Here is a 6,805-nt window from a genome sequence, read left to right on the forward strand (position 1 = left end):
CAAGTGATTTATTTCATGAGATGGGGATGTTTTTACTTCATCTTCTTTTTCCATCAAGATTTTGAGTTCCTCCATTAATTCAAAATTTATCTTTTCAAAAATATTGTTATCTTTAATCAACTTCTTTTCTTCATTTAACAAATTTTGATAGTCATTTTCAAGGTTTTCAAATTCCTTAGAAATTGAGTTGAGAGAGTTTTTAAGTTTGTTATTCTTGGAGACTTCAAGATTTAAGGCGTTATTTAGTTTCTCACATCTATCAAGAAGTTCTTCAATTGTAAGAGGCCCATCTCAAAATCATTATTTTCTTCATTGTTGTTTTCTAATACCATAATACATTTAACATTAAAAATATTTTCAAGTGAGGTCCATATTTCTTTGGCATTTTTACAATTAGCTATTTTCTCAAACATCTGAGAAGATAAGGCACAACATATGTCATTCATAGCTTTTGAGTTCAAGCAATATAATCTTTTATCATATTCACTAATTCTTTTAGATTTGGAGTTTAAGACAAAACCATTTTCAATCACTTTCAATAATTCACTATCTAGACTCTTGAGATAAGACCTCATATGGATCGACGAAGATCCATAGTTGGTTCCATCAAAACAAGGAAGTCTAGAAGCCATTAGGTTACCAATATATATCTTTTCTCTTGAATAAATTTGAAAGTTCAAAAATCTATATAAGAGACTTTAGCTTTGATACCAAATGAAATCCCATTAGGCAACCCAAGAGGGAGGTGAATTGGGTGTCTTTAAAAAAATTTATCCTCTTTAAAAACTTTTGTAAGATTAGTTTCAAAATCTTAAATGAATATCCTCTCTTAGACCTTTTGTCAAATACTTGTTAGATGGCTTTTGAAAACCCTAGTTGATTATTCCCTTTTTAATCTTTCAATGAAAATACTTGGTGGTTGATTAAAGATTGTAAATCCCACAACAAGGTAAATGAATTAGATTAATGGTTTCTTTTAGGCCTTTTATCAAACACTCGGTGGAAGGCACATGCAAACTTAATTAACAAGATTAAATGGGCTAATTAGCAAGGTACTAGATAAGCAAGTTAATTACCATTGCTAACTACTCACTCAATTCTAAGTGTATAAATGCAAGCACAAATAAGAGTGAGGGTGAGAGAGATAAATACCACACAAGAGACGCAAAGATTTATAGTGGTTCGGCCTTAACCCTAACCTACTCCACACTTCTCAAGTTGTCTTCTTGAGGAATCCACTATCTTCCAAGGAACTTAAATACGGCGTTCCTTTCGCCTTGTACAATCCGAGCGTCTAAGGTCCAAGGGTCTTAAATACGGCGCCCTTTGTTGCCAAGTTTATAATGAAGAAGAAGATTGAAGCACACTCTTTAGCCTCTTGAAGGCTTGATACAATGTAAGCTCACAAGAGTCTCTCAAAGATAATTACAAAGATAAGCCTAGGTCTAATCCCTTTACATATTCCCAAATTGAGGCACAAGGGTGTTTTCCACTCTCTAATATGTTTACAACAAGTTTAGGAATGAGAGAGATTGGTTCACATGCTTAGGGAACCCATATATATAGAGAAAACTCAAAACTAGCCGTTACAAGGGCATTTCTGTAATTCTGGGCAACTTCCCAACGGATCTATTTCAGGGCATTTTTTACATTTTTCAGATTTCAGACTCAGTTTTGTAAAATTCATATCTCACTCGTTTCTCATCGGATTTCGATGTTCTTATACTCGATTTGAACGAAAATGATGAGCGCTTTCTGTTAAAAAGATTTTTAAAAATATTTAAAAATGTTTAGGATCAGTTATGATAGGATTTATGACCTGATCTCAAAATTCAAGTGCTAAGTGTGCCGATTTGAATCTTTTACAATTCTAAGCTATCTATGGCACTAAGGCTTTGGTCCACTGGTCTTTTTCTTATATTCTAATATTGTTTGGGTCCCTATTAGTGACTTGATTATGCCTCAACAAGGGATACTTAAGTGGGATTAAATTATACAATCTAACACAAAACTCATTACTCACATCTTCAACTTTAAAGCTCATCTTTAAGTCTTGGTCTCTGGCATGGATCAATCCTTCAAGTTGTTGATCTCCAAGCTTTGGCCTTCATCGATCTTTCTTTATTTGTTCAATGCTTTGAGATGACTAATGTTGAGCTTCTCCGTGGTTGATCCTCCAAGGTATGATTGATCCTTTGTATGCTCTAGCTGCTTTGACACGTGTTTGGTTCATCTTCAAGCATAGGCCATCAATGGTGTGTGCTAGCATGGATTAACCTGTGAATTTCCTGTCCATATCACGACACTCAAGGCAAACAATTAGTCCATAAAAGACTAATCAATTTGCGTTTGTTAATCATCAAAATAAGGTGATTGAATGAACCCATTAGGAACCCTTGGGCTAACAATGAGATTTTAGCAAGCAAGGTTTCTATTGGGAAGCAAGGGCTTGGTTACCAAGATTTTCAAAAGAAGGACGCTAAAAAAACCAAGTTTGTTAAGTCCAAAACCCGTTACAAGAAGTTTAACACTTTCTCTCCTACATATTATTATTGTGAAAAATTGGGACATTATAATTATCAATGTAGATTGAGAAAATCATCTAACCCTTGTCTGGGTAAGAAAGTATAAGTTTATTGATACTAATAATGGAGGACCCAACATAGCTTAGGTACCTAAGGGTAAGACTTAAATCCTTTTTGTACGGGTGCTTAAGCTGAAGAGCCACAACGGATAGATGGTACCTAGACAATGGATGCTCAAGGCACATGACCGGAGACCCCACCAAATTTCCAAGCATTCTCATGGGAAATCAAGGACATGTCACCTTTGGAGACAATGGCAAAGGGAAAATCATTGGGGAAGGTATTATTAAATTCAAATGTCTTAGTATAAAAAGTATTTTTCTTGTTGAAGGCCTCATCAAAATTTGTTAAGTATTAGCCAACTATGCGATGTTAGTTGTGAAGTTTTGTTTAAAAACAACAAGTGCATAGTTAAGAAAGAAAATGAGAGTAAAATCAAATTTGCAGCGGCTAGAGACAGAAGCCTATATTCATTGGTCCTAGAAGAGCTAGATGACCAAGATGTGAAATGTCTTTCCTCTACAGGATATAATTCATGAATTTGGCACAAAAGGCTAGGACATGCGAATATGGATCTAATGTCGAGGCTTGCTTGAAAAGAAATTGTGAAAGATTTACTCAAGTTGAAATATGAGAATGATATTATATGTAGAGGTTGTCAACTTGGTAAACAACACAAAGATTCATTTAAACCCAAGCATATCATATCTACTTCTAGACCATTACAATTATTGCATATGAATTTGTTTGGTCCCATGGAAACATGTAGTCTTAATGGTAGAAGATATGTGTTTGTGATTGTTGATAATTTTTCTTGATTTACTTGGGTTTGTTTTCTTGCATCCAAAGATGAAACGTTTGAAAATTTTTGTACTTTATGCTATAGATTACAAGTTGAAAAAGGTTTCAAGATTTCAAAAATTAGGAGTGATCAAGGAACCGAATTTGAAACATTCACTTTAGTTCATATTGCAAAGAACATGGAATTGATCAAAAATTTTCAACACCTAGAACCCCACAACACAATGGAATAGTGGAAAGGAAAAATAAGGTTCTTCAGGAAATGGCTAGGTCTATGCTTCTTAACAAAAAATGTGCCTAGAATCTTTTGGGCAGAAATCGTTAACACGGCTTGCTATGTCATTAATAGAGTCATGATTAGGCCTCACACTCACAAAACACCTTATGAGCTTTGGAATGATAGAAAGCCTAATATTAAATATTTTAAGGGTTTGGATGTGAGTGTTTTGTCTTGAATATAAAAGATAACCTTCACAAATTTGATGCCAAATCTGATGAAGGTATTTTTCTTGGATACTCCACTAGAAGTAAATCATATAGAGTATTCAATAGAAGAACACTATGTATTGAAGAGGTCATCCATGTGAAATTTGATGAACTTAGTGAAAAAGTAAAAAGATCACATGATAATGAAGATTATGAGGTTACGCCTCGAAACACAAACCAAAACGAAATTGAAAATGAAATGCCTGTTGATAATATTAGCGAAACCTTAGAGACACTAGAGCTAGAAAGTCCTCCTAAAGAGGTTGATGATCAAGGAAAAGGGAAACAGATTCTATCCGATCACCCAAGTACCCAAATCATCGGTGATACCTCTCAAGGAGTCAGAACAAGGTCTCAGTATAGAAATGTGTGTGAGTTTGCTGCATTCTTGTCACATATAGAGCCTAAGAGTATAGACGAGGCGGAGAAAGATGATTTTTAGATTATTGCCATGCAAGATGAGCTAAATCAATTCGAAAGAAATAAAGTTTGGAAATTAGTTCCTAGACCTAGAGACCATCCTGTGATTGGCACTGGATGGGTCTATAGAAATAAGTTGGATGAACAAGGGGAGATTCAAAGGAACAAAGCTCGATTGGTAGCCCAAGGTTACAATCAAGAAGAAGGAATCGACTATGATAAAACCTTTAAACCCGTAGCCTAGTTAGAGGCCATTAGGATGCTTCTTGCATTTGCTTGCCATAAAGGATTCAAGCTATATTAAATGGATGTCAAGAGTACATTCCTAAATGGATACATAATGGAGGAAGTTTATGTTGAATAACCTCCCGGATTTGAAGATTTCAAATTCCCTAACCATGTCTACAAATTAGACAAAGCCCTGTATGGATTAAAGCAAGCTCCTAGAGCTTGGTATGATAGGCTTAGTTCATTCTTATTAGACAAGGGTTTTGATATGGGTAAGGTTGATAAAACTATTTTCATCAAACATCAAGAAAGTGACATACTCATTGTTACAAGTATATGTTGATGATACCATCTTTGGATCAACAAATGAGAGTATGTGTAAAGAGTTTGCTCAATCCATGCAAGATGAATTTGAAATGAGCATGATGGGAGAACTCAAATATTTCCTAGGTCTACAAATTTATCAATTAGAAAATGGCATATTCATTAATCAAGAAAAATATATAAGAGAATTGCTTAAAAAGTTTGGGATGGATAGCTCTCCAACAAAGCCTACTCCTATGAATACTTCCACCAAACTAAGCAAAGATGATCTTGGCCCATCTATTGATCAAATGAAATATAGGGGTATGATAGGCAGTCTACTATATTTGTCTGCTAGCCGACCGGATATCATGTTTAGCGTTTGTTTATGTGCTAGATTTCAGTCAGACCCTAAGGAATCCCATTTGCGAGGTGTCACGAGAATATTCAAATATCTCAAGGGGACTCCTAGCCTAGGTTTATGGTATGAAAATTCCAATGATTTAAACCTAGTAGGGTATTCGGATGCTGACTTTGCCGGATGTAGAGTGGATCAAAAAAGTACAAGCGGCACTTGTCAGTTCCTAGGTAGATCCATTGTTTCTTGGTTTAGTAAGAAGCAAAAGTCGGTCGCCTTATCCACTACAGAGGCCGAATATATTGCTGCAGGAGCTTGTTGTGCACAAGTCCTTTGGATGAAGAACACCTTGGAAGACTATTGTCTCAACTTTAAGTGTGTTCTAATCCATTGTGATAACACTAGTGCTATCAATCTAACTAAGAACCATATTCAATACTCAAGGACAAAGCATATAGAGATAAGACATCATTTTCATATAGATCATTCATAGAAAGGTGACATATCAATTGAGTACATTCACATTGATGCTCAACTTGCTGACATATTCACCAAACCCCTAAGTGAAGAGAGATATTGTGATATTGGGAGTGGTTTGAATATTTGGTCACTTCAATAGGTAAAAGAATTTTGAACTAGCATGCATATACATATATTCTATATATTTGAATGCTTGTGTGTTTTGGAAAGCATAGTCATGCTTGTATGTATCTAGGAATGTATTCTACAAAAAGAAAAAAACGGGGGGAACGAAAAAAAAAAAGAAGGGAAAATTTCACTTGTTTTATCCTTCCCTATTCTTTTTTATGTGACGAAAGGGGGAGAAGAATGGTAAATTGCTTATGTATGTATGTATGCATGTGTGCTCTCACACTTTTGTGTTCCATGCATAGATTTTCCTAGTCACCATGTTAGCTCTACATATGCTTATCGTGGACTCATTGTCATTTATTCTAAATTGTGTCATAAATCTTTTAATCTTCATATGTATGATAAGAATATATTGAGGGGGAGGAAAAATATACATAAATATTTTATTAAGGGGGAGCCTCCAACCCCATAATCAATTTTGGTCTGTCATCATAAAAAAGGGGGGAATGTATGCCCAAGGGTACATCCCTCTCTTATTTTGATGATCAACAAACCCAAATTGATGGTAGTTTGCTAATGGTTGCTCTAGTGTAGTGATTAAGACAAGGTTCATTCATGTCAACACTTGGAGCAAGAAAAACAAGAGCTAGACTTGAAGTCAAGTCTTGGTGGTCTCCCTTCAAGCCGTATGGTGTATTGAAGAATTAAGGGAACCACAAGTGCAAGAACATGTTCGAAGACTATCTCAAGACAAGGAGAAGATCATGCAAGCGCCAAACAAGACTGAAGATCATACTGCATACCCCAACGGCTAATTCGCGAAACCGTCGCGGTCGAACAAGCCACAGCGGTTGCCCGCCCTTATCGGGCGCCTTTTTTATTTTTAAAATCTGTATCGCCGCGGTCGACTGAGATCAACGCAGTCGCCCGCAGAGGGCTAACTGTTTGAAAAATATTTTGGCTTGAAAAAGGCTTATGCGGTCGACTGGACACTCGCTGTCGCCCGCCATGGGCAAACTGTTTCTAAAAATTA

The 6,805-nt window shown here is 35.7% G+C and overlaps 1 pseudogene; it reads left to right on the forward strand.

Annotated features, from left to right (window-relative positions):
• The first annotated feature begins 5,050 nt into the window (after positions 1–5,050).
• LOC143861386 (secreted RxLR effector protein 161 pseudogene) lies at positions 5,051–5,674 on the forward strand (annotated as a pseudogene).
• The last annotated feature ends 1,131 nt before the right edge of the window (positions 5,675–6,805 follow it).

The sequence above is a fragment of the Tasmannia lanceolata genome, unplaced genomic scaffold (genome assembly GCF_043159265.1).
Source record: "Tasmannia lanceolata isolate RefF3 unplaced genomic scaffold, GAP_Taslan_0.1 ptg000037l, whole genome shotgun sequence".
Taxonomy (NCBI): domain Eukaryota; kingdom Viridiplantae; phylum Streptophyta; class Magnoliopsida; order Canellales; family Winteraceae; genus Tasmannia; species Tasmannia lanceolata.